We start from the raw sequence: 14,413 nt of genomic DNA on the forward strand, positions 1-14,413 counted from the left end.
GGGCTTGAGCTCAGGGCCTGAACACTGTCCTTGGACTTTCTCAAGGCTAGAGCTCTACCACTTGAGCCTCAGCACCATTCCGGCTTTTTTGTATGTATGTGGTACCGAGAAATCAAACCCGGGCCTTTGTGCATGCTAGGCAAGCACTCTACCGCTAGGACAAACTCCCGGCCCCCAAACTCAATTATTTAAGTCACTGTACAAATTAATACTTCCACAGAACTCAATTACAGAACATATTTTGTTGCAACAATACTGTGTACATGAACAACAAACTTATTCTGGAATTAGGAAAATAAACCATGAAAGATTTAACATTTAATTGCACAAACTATGTATGTATTATATGCAACATTAGGAACTTTATATACGTTAGCTTGAATCTTCACAGATCCATAAATTAATCATTAATCTCATTTTATAGATGAAGAACCTTGACTAAAGCTCTGGTAAGAGCCACATAGAAGTCTTCAGGGCCACAGCTAGTCAGAGAATGTAGAAGCCTTCTATATTTTCATAAACCTTTTTTTTTCATATAAAACACATGAGGTATCCATTGTATAATTTATCAATTCATTATCCAGTTTTGGAAAATATGCTAGGCCATATACACTATAGGTTCTTCAAGAGGTGACTGAAAAAAAAGCATACAATTGCATTTTAACATATATCCAGGTTATCTTCCTGGTTCTGTATGTATGCATCTATTTCAATTCAGAATCTCACTTGCATCAGTTAAAAAATGGGAAGATCACGGGAAGATCACTAAGACAGTAGCACAGATTCCTTCCACCATGAAGAAATGGGCTAACAGTTAAAGATATTTTTTCAGAACCCATGTACTCTGGCAACAAGTAAACCTCAGATACAGATTTCTCTATAAATGTGACTACTGCAGACTAAAATCCATTAAATTCAATTCTCCCAGGCAAAAGGGTAGAGTAGCTCCTTACTGGCAGCTCAGGCCTGTAATACTAGCTACCTAGGAAGCTGAGATCTAAGCTCTTGAGGTTCAAAGCTAGCCTTGTGGCGCTTTTTTTTTTTTTTTTTTTTTTTGCCAGTTCTGGGCTTGGGCTCAGAGCCTGAGCACTGTCTCTGGGTTTTCTCAAGGCTAGAGCTCTACCACCTGAGCCACAGCACCACTTCCAGCTTTTTTCTATGCATGTGGTACATGTGGTACTGAGGAATCAAAGCAGGGTCTTCCTGCATGCTAGGCAAGCACTCTACCAATAGGCCACACTCCTGGTCCCTAGCCTTGTGGAGATTCTAACTAGTAAGAACGCTGAAACTGTAGGTATGGCTCAACAGGTACAGCACCAACCATGAATGAAACCCCTGAGGCCCTGATAGAGTTCAAGCTTCCTAACCCCAAAGGAAAACACGAAAGGCAAAAAGTGGTATCGGAAAAGATCACTTGATCAAAATCTGATGGAGTTTATAAGAAAATGCACAAAAGTTGCACAAAAGTTATCTAAATATATCCAAATTTTTAAAAAGTGAGATGTCCAATTACTGTGAAACTGGTAGCCTACTACATCTGCCATGAATCTTATTGATTCAAATTTGATATACATGTGAACTTGAAGTTTAACTTTATCCTTTTGGATATCTGTGTGTGGTGCTGGAAGTCTGGGCCTCACACTTGCTAGGGAATGAATGTGCACCAACAACTGATCAGCAGCCCCATCATTCAAATGCTCTCGTCATCAATAAAATTTAAGATAAAAGCAACGGGTTTCTTCTAAGTTATCCTTCATATTGTAACCTTGGAGACACTGGTTTGTTTGCTTGTTTTTGCCACAGAATTTTATTAGGAAAATAATTTGCTATTTTACAAAACCCTCCTGTTTTGCTTTATACCAATTCACCTTTTACTGAGTGACTTTCACTGTCACAGAACAATTATACACGGGGCCTTACAATCCGAACAATTTAAATTCCTTTATAAACGCCAGTTACAAAGCAAAAATCGTAATATAGTAGCACTTCTTTGACCCTCAACAAAACTCCCCAAACTTTAAACATATACATTTCGGGGGGGAGGGGAGAAGGAGGACGGGGAGGGGGGGGAGGGAAGATAGCTCAACGCTTAAAACATCTCGGTGAATCTGACTGCCAGGACCCGTGGCACTAACAAGTCATGCAACTTTTTAATTTTCCCATTGTGCCTACAATGTGCCTACAACCAAAAGACCAGTTGCAAGTCTTGTACCTATAATTTCACCAAACCGGGTCGCCAAGTCCCGTTTCTTCTTTTGGAAATTCCCCGGTGCGAGGCCGGGGGACTGAGGCCCTCCAGCGGGCCGGCAGTCCGGGGCACCCGCGCCAGGCACCCTAGAGAGGACAGAACCAGGCACGCAGGGGGGCACCCGCTCCGTGCAGGCCTGCTGCGTGTGGCTGGCTCCCCAAGTCTCTGGGGCTGCAGGAGCAGCTGCAGTAAGCGGCCGCAGCAGCCATAGCAGGGACTAGCGAACCTTTCCCTCGCCTCCTGCGCTAGGCCTCGAGGGGTTTGATGTTCACTTGGCCCCCGGGTGGGGGCGGTGGGCACCAGGTAGCGGGCTGCCCCTGCGGCCGCAGTCACGGGCCCGGCGAGCCCGCTCCCCTCAGAACCCGACCTCTCGGCGGGCTGGCAGCCGCAGGCGGAGCCCCGGCTGGAGAGCTAGCTCCTCTCACACACACATCCCTCAGCCGCCGGGCTCGGGCTCCGTTAGCCCTACCGGTTGGCGGGCGGGGGAGGGGAGCGCGGCGCGTTATTCCCGTGGAGCTGAGAGAGGGGGAAGGGAGGGCATCTCTTACCCGCGTTACTGAGGAGGAGGAGGAGGCGGTTGGAGCGCGGCGCGGCGGGGCGACGGCGGGGCTGGGTGGGTGCAAGTGAGAGTCTTACGAAAGGGAATTAACCCCATCACCAGCCCGGACACCGGCTCCAGCGGCAGCCGCGGCGGCAGAATCCCGCCCCTTCCCACCGCGCACTAGTCCCGCCTCTATGTTCTCTTCGAGGGGAAGCCGGCTCCATCATAGGCTAGCCATTTGTAGAATGGCATGAGCACGGTCCAATCAGGCTTGAAGCACGGCTTTATCTCCACCCCCTTATCGCCTCCTGGGCCGCGGGAATGCTAGGCCACTCTCAAGGGAAAAAGAACCAATCTGTGGTAAGTAACCGCCCTTGAAGGACGCAAATAACAACCAATGAGAAAACTAGGAGGACAGCCATTTTGCCCACTTGTAAAAGAGCCACCTTTTCCCACGAGTTGGAGCCCGAGGTGGGGGAGTTCCGGGAGTTTTTATTAACTGGAGATATCAGAAAGACAGCGTTTTTTAGGGCGCACTTGTAATGCTTTGTATGGATAAAGGAAAATTTCCGTTCACTGTGGGGAGAAATGAGGAATACTGCTAAAGTGTCTGGATCCTTCTCCCAGCAGTAACGGGTTTCAAGCCGAACACCTGGTTTCTGAACCTCAGTGGCGGAGGGCGGGGCGAGTGGGCTTTTCGGCCTGAGCGGACTCCACTTCCCAAGGTGCCTTGCTTCCGCGCCTACCGTTTCCGGTTTAGTTCCTGTGAAGCATCCTGGGAATTGTAGTTCCGGGTAAATGTGCTGTCTATTTGGCCAAAGAATGAAATTTAAATGATTTGGAGCTAATGGTCACAAGCGAGCCTTTTTTTTCCCAATTAAAGGATGATGGAATGTATGGAGGAATGATCGGCAGTTTCCTCAGACTCTTGTAGATTAGATTGCTGGTGTTGAACTCTCTTATTTGATGTTGTTCCCCTGAAACGTCACTTCCGCTCAGGGACGGACATTTCCCAAACCGGTGGCGGGAGCTGGAGCTGCTGCAGAAAGTGGACCAGGTGTGGTGGTCTGGTAGTGGTGTTTGGAAGTAGGCAGTGTTGTTGTTGTTTTTCTTTGCGTGGGAGAGAGTATATTGAGGTGAACTGAATGCATCTTAATGAAGAACTATGGGGGTCTTTCCATATCCTCGAATTCTGTTTTCCATTCCTAATTTTCAAGTCCGGAGATCCGAGGTTAATCTCCGTTTGCTTATAATTAAATTGCAATTATGTGTAAATAATTGGAAAGGATACCTCGAATGACCTTTTGCTACTGTTTCTGAAGTCCGACTTTACGTTTTCATTGTGAATGAACTCGGAAGTTCTGGGCTAACTCCTCTGACTTTTACAAACTTTTCAACAGAATTTGAAGGAGGAAAGTTAGCTTTTGGTTGATAATCAACTGACAATCTCTGTATCCATAATGTTGATTTCACTCTCTTATTCCTTTTCTTTTATCATTATTTACTGAGACTTTATCTTTAAATCATCCAGCACATATTTACTGTGCTAGGTAAGACTTTGGAAGTGGTACCTAAGAGAAAATACCTTGTTGAAAGTAATGAAGAGAGACAATAAGCAAAACAAGTAAGGTTACTTGTTCTAATATTCTCCCTAAATTAAGTCAAATCTTCTATAGTCTTTTTTCTCTTTTGCCGGTATGTGTGTTTTATTTGGTTTCCTGTTATTTTAATTGTGTTTAGATTAATCCTATTTTTTCTTTCTATTATTCTTTCTATATCTGTCCAGTACTCATGGGTGTTTATGTATCAAGTAGATGAGAAACTTATCTGTAATTTTTCTAGATATAAAAATATAACTCCATTCGGTTGTGCAAAGCCTAGAATTATTATGTCCTCTGATTCCTCTCCTACTTTTCCTTCCTCTCTCCTTCCCTTTATTTTGTGCTTAGATCTGGACTCTATGGCTTCTACACACTAAGCAAGAGCTATATCTAATTATATTACTACCGTATTTAATTATATTACTACCTAAATTATTTTGGCTTTTTTTTTTTTTTTTTTTTTTGCTAGTCCCTGGGGCGTTGAATCAGGGCCTAAGCACTGTCCTTGGGCTTCCTCAAGACTAGCACTCTACCACAGCACCACTTCAAGCTTTTTCTGTGTTTGTGGTTCCAAGTAATTGAACACCGGTCTTCATGCATGTTAGGCAACCACTCTACCACTAAACCACGCTCCGTGGCAATGATACAGTTTTCTATTGATGCTTAGTTTTCTTTTTTTCTGTCATAAGCCTTCACAGTCAATAAACAGAAATGATGGCCATAATTTTGTTACTTATTGAGCCCTAATTCTATTGTAATAAATATATTTTCTTTGCCACAATCTGTATTATTTTACTTTTAATTTATTTTTTTTAATTTATTATTTTTGATGCAACAAATTGAACCTCACTCCTAGCCTTAGTATTGTTTTGTAGTTGAAAACACTAGCTCTCAGTACAGTTAAAAAGAGACTTTGGGCATTAAGACCCCCTAATCAACATATTTTGGAGCTGAGATTCAAATTCAAGTCTACCTGTAATGATTACCATACTTCTCAAATATTTATAAATCCCTCTGTATGTTACAGATACATAATGAAAAAGAAACAAAATTCTACCCCAAAGGGCCAGGAGTATGGCTTAGTGGTAGAGTGCTTGCCGAGCATGCATGGAAGACCCGGGTTCAATTCCTCAGTACCACATACACAGAAAAAGCTGGAAGTGGTGCTGTGGCTCAAGTGTTAGAGTGTTAGCCTTGAGGAAACCTGAAGCATGGTGCCCAGGCCCTGAGTTCATGCCCCAGGACTGTAAGGGGAAAAAAAAATCCACCCCCAGATTCCAGAAATGATGATGATAATCGATTCCTCTTATAAGTTATCATTTGTCATGTACAAATTATGTACTCAATTATTTAAAAATATTAGAAAGTATATTTTAAAAGGTAGACTCAAGTGGCTGGGAGTTTGGCCTAGTGGTAAAGTGCTTGCCTAGCATGCATGAAGACCAAGGATTAGATTCCTTGGTACATAAGTAGAAAAAGCTGGAAATTGTACTGTGGCTCAAGTGGTACAACTCTAGCCTTGAGAAAGCCCAAGGACATTACTCAGGTCTTGAATTCAAGTCCCAGAACTAGCACACACACACAAAAAAGGTGGGCTTATATATACTGTTTTTTATAGACATCTCTATTTACAAATGATATATATATAATGTTAATGGCATAATATTGCTTTGTTGTTTTATAATTTTTTACAGTTCACCAATAAGTTATAAGTTCATCTGAGTAAAGGTTAATATCATTTTTGATTGCTATCTGTATTTCATTGTGTAGCTTTAATATCAGTTCCCTACTGCTGTTTTTCAATTAAGAATTTTTCTGTACTATGGTAAAAACAGATTTATCAATCTTATCTGTTCTTAAGTATGGATATTATAGTAATGTTAACTAGATCACCTAATTGGTCTGTAGAATGTTTTGTCTTAAAAACGTAAATTTCTCAATTCATTAAAGAACCTCGCTCCTTATCACACAACTGACAGCCATTAGTCTAAGAGTCTTATCTTACTGTTTGTGAATGAGATTATACAATGTTTAACTTTTACTGCATTGACTATCACTCAACATAGGATCATTCATTCTTTATGAAGTTTTTTTAGGAAGGAATTCAGTGTGTGTATAATAATCACATTTTTCTTTTCCATTCACCTGTATTGTTTTTTACCTTGGTTTTGGCAATACTGCAGTGTACATGGGAGTGCAAATATCTATGCGAAGTTCAATTATCTGGCTATACACCCAGAAATGAAATTGCAGAATCAATTGTTAGTGTTTACAGGCAATGTTGTCCTCAGCACTCTAGTTGTGTACTTTCCTAGTTATTCCTTGAGTATACACTTTTTGAAGTAAGATTACTTAGCTGTATGGTAGCTATTCCTAAATAATTCTTCAGAAAGGATATGCCTATCTTCTTTGCTAGTAACAGTGTTTGAGGAAACCCATTTCCTATGTTTTTACTTTATACAATCCAATTTTGAAAAATAATGTGTCTTGTTGGATTCTATTATGAGTATCTTTATATTGCCTATTAGTATTTAGTCATTTTTTACTACTCATAATATCTATCATTGTCTCATTATCATTATTATTATTATTATTATTATTATTATTATTATTATTTTGGTCATTCATGGGGCTTGAACTCTGGGCCTTGGCATTGTTCTTGTTCTCTTCAGCTCAAGGCTAGCATTCTACCACTTTGAGCCACAGTGCCACTTCAGGTTTTCTGGTGGTTACTTCAAAATGAGTCTCTGGGACTTTTGTGCCCTGGCTGGCTTTCGACTGAGATTCTCAGATCTCAGCCTCCTGAGTAACTAGGATTACAAGCATGAGCCACTAGTGTCTGGTCCACATAATTTTTATTTATTTATTTATCTATCTATCTATTTATTTATTTATTGCCAGTCCTGGGCTTGAGCTCAGGGCCTGAGCATTCTCCTTGGACTTTCTCAAGGCTAGATCTCTACCACTTGAGCTTCAGCACCACTTCTGGCTTTTTTCTATGTATGTGGTACCTAGGAACTGAACCCCGGTCTTTGTGCATGCTAGGCTAGCACTCTACCACTAGGCTAAACTCCCGGCCCCCCACATAATCATTTTAAAGAAATTACTTTAGCCAGGCTCGGTGGCTCAAGCCTGTAATCTTAACTACGCAGGAGGATGAGATCTGAGGATCATGGTTCGAAGCCAGTCTGGGCACTAAAGGACTTCAGACTGCTATCTGCAATTAATCACTAGAAAATAGGAAGTGGGGCTGTGGCTCCAGAGTTAGGGCAGTAGCCTTAGTTGAAGAGCTTAGGGACAGCACCTAGACCCAGAGTTCAAGCCCCATGACCGACAAAAAAAAGAAAAAAAAAAAGAAGTTAGTTTGTAACCTGGTGCTGGTGACTCACCTCCTGTAATCCTTGCTACTCAGGCAGATGACATCTATGGATACTTTTTTTTTTTTTTGCCTGTCCTAGGCTTGAGCTCAGGGCCTGTGCACTGTCCTTGGACTTTCTCAAGGCTCGAGGTCTACCACTTGAGCCTCAGCACCATTTCTGGCTTTTTTTCTATATATATGGCACCGAGGAATTTAACCTGGTTCTTCATGCATGTTAGGCAAGCTCTCTACCATTAGGCCAAACTCCAGGCCCCTGTGGATACTTTTATCTTCAGTTAATCAACAGAAAACCCAAAGTGTAGCTGTGATTCAAGTGATAGAGTGCCATACTTGAGCAAAAAAGGCAAACTAGAGCATGAGACCATGAGTAGAGCCCCAGCACCAGCACATACACAACAACAAATTACTTTGTATTCTTATTTGTCATATATTTTTGGAGTCTTTATTCCTATTTTGGAATTTCAGATTTTGAAATCACTACTGCTTTTACTCATGAGATAAAAGTTAAATGATTTTAGTGCTATAATCTGTCATTTACTTTATAGCTTTTATTTATTTGTTCATGGCAGTACTATGGTTTAAACTCAGGACCTTATAGTTGCTTTGCAGGTTCTCTACCACTTGAGCCATTCTATCATTTCTGTTTTTTGAGGGTCAGAAATGATTTTCCTATTCCCAACATAAGAAAATGTTTTCTGTATAATTAAAAATGTTTTGCCGGGCGTGATGGCTCACACCTGTAATCCTAGCTACTCAGGAGGCTGAGATCTGAAGATCAAGGTTCAAAGCCAGCAGGGGCACCAAAGGACCTGAGACTCTTACCTCCAATTATTCCCTAGAGTAGGGTGGTAGCCTTGAGCTATAGAGCTTAGGGACAGTGCCCAGGCTTAGTTCAAGCCCCACGATGATCACCCCCCCCCCAAAAAAAAAAGTCTCATGGATTTCCTGCTCATGCTAGTTTCACATCTTTTCTTTTTTTTCTTCTTCTTCCTTTTTTTTTTTTTTTTTTTGCCAGTCCTGGGCCTTGAACTCAGGGCCTGGGCTGTGCTTGGGCTTTCTCAAGGTTAGAACTCTACCACTTGAGCCACAATGGAGCCACAGCACCATTTGTGGCTTTTTTTCTATGTATGTGGTACTGAGGAATCAAACCCATGTTTTTGTGCATACAAGGCAAGCACTCTACCACTAGCCTAAACTCCCAGCCTCGTTTCACATCTTTTTTAATTTTAATTTTAATTTTGGCCAGTCGTGGGGCTTGATCACAGGGCCTGAGCACTGTCTCTGAGCTTCTTTTGCTCAAGGCTATCACTCTACCACTTGAGACACTGCACTTCTGGCTTTTTCTGTTTATATGGTATTGAGCACTGGAATCCGGGGCTTCTTGCAGGCTAGACAAACACTGTATTACTAAGCCACATTCCCAGCCCTGTTTTTAAATCTTGATCCTCAGGCCCCAGCCTTCTGAATAGGTAGGATTAAAGGCATAAAACACTGGTTCCCAGATGTTCCATCTCTTCTTGGGCTTTTAACATATCCATTGTCCTGAGTTCTATAACTTTGTTTTGACCATAATACATTAAATATTAAGTACTCCAGTTGAACCTAATGGTTTCAGAATGCTTTGTTTAACTAATAGTATTTTAATCCAATAGTACTTCACAGCCTCTTCTAAGTACTTTGAAATTCAGCATGTCTCAAATCTTAGTCCAACTGTGTTTCCTCTCCATATTCTCTTTTTTACTTGCTTATTTGGTCCCACAATACTTAGTAAGGAGAAGTACTGGATAATCTGGAGGGTAGACCAATATATCTAGAATTCATTCCTTGTGCCATTTGGGAACCTTAGTTGAGTGTGTGTGTTTCATTTTCTATATATTTAAAATTGAGGTAATACAAACTGGTAAAATTATTTAAATGACTTAGTATATGTAAAACACTTGAAATAATTCCTGGCACATAAGATTCTTGCTTTTTATTGATACTCTATTTTTTGTTCATTTGGCTCATGACATGCTAGACCGTTGTACAAATGAAAGAACAAAATATTCTTTGTTTCCTGTATTTATGAATGCATTTCAATAAGGAAGACTCTGAAGAGACAAAAATTCAAACAAATGAGTAAAACTATTTGTCAGTTATAATTAAGAAAACCATCAGATCTTAAGGAAATGTGGCGAGTCTAGTTGAGAGATGTCACAGAGTTTCACATGAATGTGATGGTAGCTTGGAATAGGAGATAACAGGACATTCTGATAATAGGAACCATAGGAAGTTCTGATAATAGGAATAATAGGTGATAATAGGAAATTCTGAATTGTTTTAAAATATATTCTAAGAATAATAGAGGGCTAGGAGTTTGGCCTAGTGATAGAGTGCTTGCCTAGCATGCACAAGGACCCGGGTTCGATTCCTCAGTACCACATACTTAGAAAAGCTGTGACTCAAGTGGCAGAGGGCTAGCCTTGAGGAAAAAGCTCAAGGACTGGCAAAAAAAAAAAAAAAGCCAAAGAAAGAAAGAGTAAAATAATAATAAATAGACTCAATTTGGTACTTTAGAAGAGAGGTTAAGAGTGAAAGCCAGGTTTCCATTTTGAAGTTTGTGGAATTGAACCCAGGTTTTCGGGATTTAGCATTCAATCACTGGAGTCAGGTCTCTAGCTCTTTTATTATTTGTTTGTTTTTTTATTTGTTGTGTGGTTCTGGGTCTTCAATTCAGGGCTTGGGCACTGTTCCTGAACTTCTTTTGCTTACTGTACTACTTGAACCACAGGGTCACTTCTAGCTATTTTGGTACTTTATTGGAAATAGGAGTCCTGTGAATTTTAATGCCCTTGCTGACTTTGAACCTATCAGACTCAGTCTCTTGAATAGCTAGAATTACAGGCATGAGCTACCTGCACTTGGCTTCTGTTTTTTGAGATCTGGTCTAATTATGCTCATGTAGCCTCAGACCTCCTTTGTAGCTGTGATTATAGGCCTAGAATACCACCTTCCCAGCTCAGACCACTGAATTTGAGTGACTTGCATGGCCTTACTTTTTACTGAAACTCAGTAGGGTGCTTATAAGTTTGGTGAAGAAATCAGAATTTTGGTTTTGAATATTTAAGTTGTAAATATCTTATGAGGCATCTACAATGTTAAGTACGTAGTTAGATATAGAAATCTGAAGACAAGAGATGGTATGTTGTATTTTCTTTTTCCTTTTTTTTTTTTTTTGCCAGTCCTGGGCTTGAGTTCAGGGACTGAGCACTGTCCTTGGGATTTCTCAAGGCTAGAGATCTAGAGCTCTACCACTTGAGCCTCAGCACCACTTCCGACTTTTTTTTTTTTTTCCTATGTATGTGGTACCGAGGAACCGAACCCAGGTATTCGTGCATGCTAGGCAGGCACTCTACCAGTAGGCCAAACTCCAGGCCGGTATGTTGTATTTTCTATACTATTTTTGGTAGTATTCTAAAATAATATCCTTGCTTCTCACATCATTTTTTTTTTTTTTTTTTTTTTTTTTTGCGCCAGTCCTGGGCTTGAGCTCAGGGCCTGAGCACTGTCCTTGGACTTTCTCAAGGCTAGAGCTCTACCACTTGAGCCTCAGCACCACTTCCGGCTTTTTTTTTTTTTCTATGTATGTGGTACCGAGGAACCGAACCCAGGTATTCCTGCATGCTAGGCAAGCACTCTACCACTAGGCCAAACTCCCGGCCCTCACATCATTCTTTTAATCTCCACAAGGTAGTCTTTGTAAAATAGCAGTTTAATTAATCTCTGGAACTGGCTAAATGTAGTCCAAACCACATAGGAGGACATTCTTAACCTGGCCCGTTCTTCCTTCTTTAGCACTTTCGATGAGCATCTTACTCTTATCTTAGGCTGTAGCAAACTGCTTTGGATTTTCTAAAATGTTTGCCTTCTCAAATACAACAGCTATCTTCCAAGAATATTCTTTATCTTGGTTCTCTACCTACAAACTTTTACTCTTCCTTCATAATTCAGCTTTACAGATCTATGAGGGAGTTAAATAAGGTGTAATGTGAATCAAACATTTAGTTTAAGTATAGCCTTTGTTGATTGCTTTCTCCCCTTACAGAATGAACATTTTTTCACATTCATCCTAGTACTTACATTGTGTTGTGATTATTTGTAGAAAACTCTTGTTTTTATTTTTGTCTGGGATGGAGGTGCAGCTACACTGGCACAAATTAATCTTTATGTATTTAATACCTACTGCAGCACCTAGAATATAGTTAGGTATTCTGTATTTGTAGAATGAGTATTTTAGAGAGACAGTGTTGTACAGTCGTAAAAATTCAGATTTAATTTACACCAGTATGAATTCTAGGCTTAAGATCATCACCAGTCATTAGTCATTATTAAGTCTTGTATAAAGTAGTTGATGTCTTGGAAGTTCAATTTTCTTGTCTTTAACTTGAAGATAACAATACTTAGTAAGTTGTTTGGAGAATTATGAGATTTTCTAAATTTCCTTATATGTTGCCTCACAGAAAGAGGTCACCCATTGAGTGAGTTATTTTTATCATTCTGAAAACATTCGCTTGTGGGATAAAAGATTCTAGTATCCTTGCTTTTAAAGTAATTAGATATTAGATATGATCATTTAAAAGCCCCATGACAAGTGACTTAGAAAATGTTATGTAATTCTGCATTTGTTGAAGTTGATATTTTGTGATATTCAATTTGACTGATAAAAGCATGGAGTTAATTTATTAAATTTAGTTCACTGATAATCTCTAGCTATATCAAGTATGAACATTGAAATAGAATATATGCTATTATATAAGTATATACTGTTATGTAAGTATAAAGTATATCAAAGTATGAGCTACATTCCCAAATCCTGATCAAATCTACAGTGACTGTGCAGAAACACAGCATGTTATAAGAAATTGAGTTAGTAGATCTTTTCATTGACTACCCTTTCAACTTCCTTGACTACCATTTCAACAAACTGCTTGTTTTCTCTGTCAGTCTTCTTATATCCATGTACTTTAAAGGAGGGGTATCTGATAGACTTTCAAAAATGTAGAAATTGGTGACTTATTCAGGCCAAATTTGTATTTTCAGTAAGGAACTTTCGGCTGTTTATATTTTTCTTTCCAGTCTTTGGGCTTGAACTCAAGGCCTGGGCACTGTCCCTGAGCTTTTGATCAAGGCTAATACTTTACTAGAGTCATAGCAGTACTTCTGGCTTTTTCTGTGTATCTTGTACTGAGTCAAACCTAGGGCTTTGTGGATGCTAGGGAAGCACTCTACCACTAAGCCACATTCCCAGCCCTGAACTGTTGGTACTTTTACATTCTGCATTAACCATTTAACTCTGGGGAAACAGTATTGAAGCTACTTGCTTTTGGCTACTATCTCCCACCTCTATCCAGCTGCTTCCTTAATTTTCACATTTACTAGTATGTATATGTAGCTGAATTGCTATAGAGATTGATGAATTCAGATTGACAATTTTTTTATGACTAGGATACTTAAAGACCCAAACTTAACTATTACTTCTGTTACTATATAATTTCGGAATTTTACCATTTTGGATCTCATTATCCCAAACTTTCAGCATTTATTGTGTATGTTAAGACAAAATTTGTTATTGTTTTTCCTTTTCTAAAGTTTCTTATATATAACCTTGGTTGACTGATTGTTTTATGTCAACCAGCATAGCCTCACTCACTCTGTAACCCAAACAGGCCTTAAATTCTTGATTGTCCAACTTCAGTCTCCTAGTTCTGGAGTTACAGGTATCTACCACCATGCCAGGCTTGAGATTGTTTTCAGTTTACAGCTAGTTGAAAGAAATAATCAGAAAGAGTACATATATTCTTATAAAAAAAACTATACTGCATTGTTATATTCAGGGAACTGACCTAGTATGATAGATTTCCATCTATAGATATCCTTCATGTTGCCTCTTCCACTCCCTTTTTGGTGCCACTGGGATTTGAAGTTAGGACCTAGAGCTTGTTGAACTGCACAGACAATGCTTCTCTTCTCTCCACCCCCACCCCCATGGTTATTTTGGAAATGAGTCTAGGAAACCTTCCTTTCTGCCTGGACTAGTTGCAAACCACAGTCTTCCAGATCTCCAGGTCTCAGTCTCCTAAATAGCTACACTACATATCCAATCCTGAGCCACCTTCACTTTGCTTCAAGTTGCCCTTAAAAAGTCTTCTACCGCTGGAAACATGTCTTGAGCCCTTAAATCTCATATTTCTCTCATTCTCACGTGTACTCATCAACAAACCCTATTAGGTTCATTAGGTTCACCTTTGATATGATTCCTGGATCTGTAGTTTCATTGTTGGGATACTTCTTGCCTTATCTGTTGCAATGTGATAAAAGGTTTACTATTACCACACTTTTTCCTTTTGGATCATTGAATGCTCCATTGTTCACTCAGCTTCTTGTGGGTGTTGCTTTTAAGAAGGTAATGAAAAATGCTCACTCACTGGTATTTATGATTAGCTGTGATGTACTTATTCAGACAGATCTCAACCATAAATTATTTTTGAACCTACCTGCATACTGAATAGAGAGGGCTTTATTGAGTAAATTCTTGAGGCTTTCCTGTTGGTAGCTTAAAATGCTCCAGTGAGTGCTTTCCAGTAGAGCTTTCAGCGAAGGCAGAA

The 14,413-nt window shown here is 39.9% G+C and overlaps 1 protein-coding gene across 2 annotated transcripts in view; it reads left to right on the plus strand.

The window, feature by feature from the left end:
* The first annotated feature begins 2,943 nt into the window (after window positions 1-2,943).
* Zranb3 (zinc finger RANBP2-type containing 3) overlaps window positions 2,944-14,413 on the plus strand; it is a 140,816-nt gene continuing 129,346 nt past the window's right edge. Inside the window, exon 1 of one of the 2 annotated variants that reach the window (XM_090342891.1) lies at window positions 2,944-3,149. The gene's annotated coding sequence lies outside the window, so the exon portion shown is untranslated. Of the gene's footprint in view, window positions 3,150-3,796; window positions 3,847-14,413 lie in introns of those variants that run through there. The other variant, XM_090342892.1, reaches the window with a different exon arrangement.

Source organism: Megascapheus bottae, chromosome 12 (assembly GCF_031878675.1).
Source record: "Megascapheus bottae isolate mThoBot1 chromosome 12, mThoBot2.hap1, whole genome shotgun sequence".
In the NCBI taxonomy this organism is placed as follows: Eukaryota; Metazoa; Chordata; class Mammalia; order Rodentia; family Geomyidae; genus Megascapheus; species Megascapheus bottae.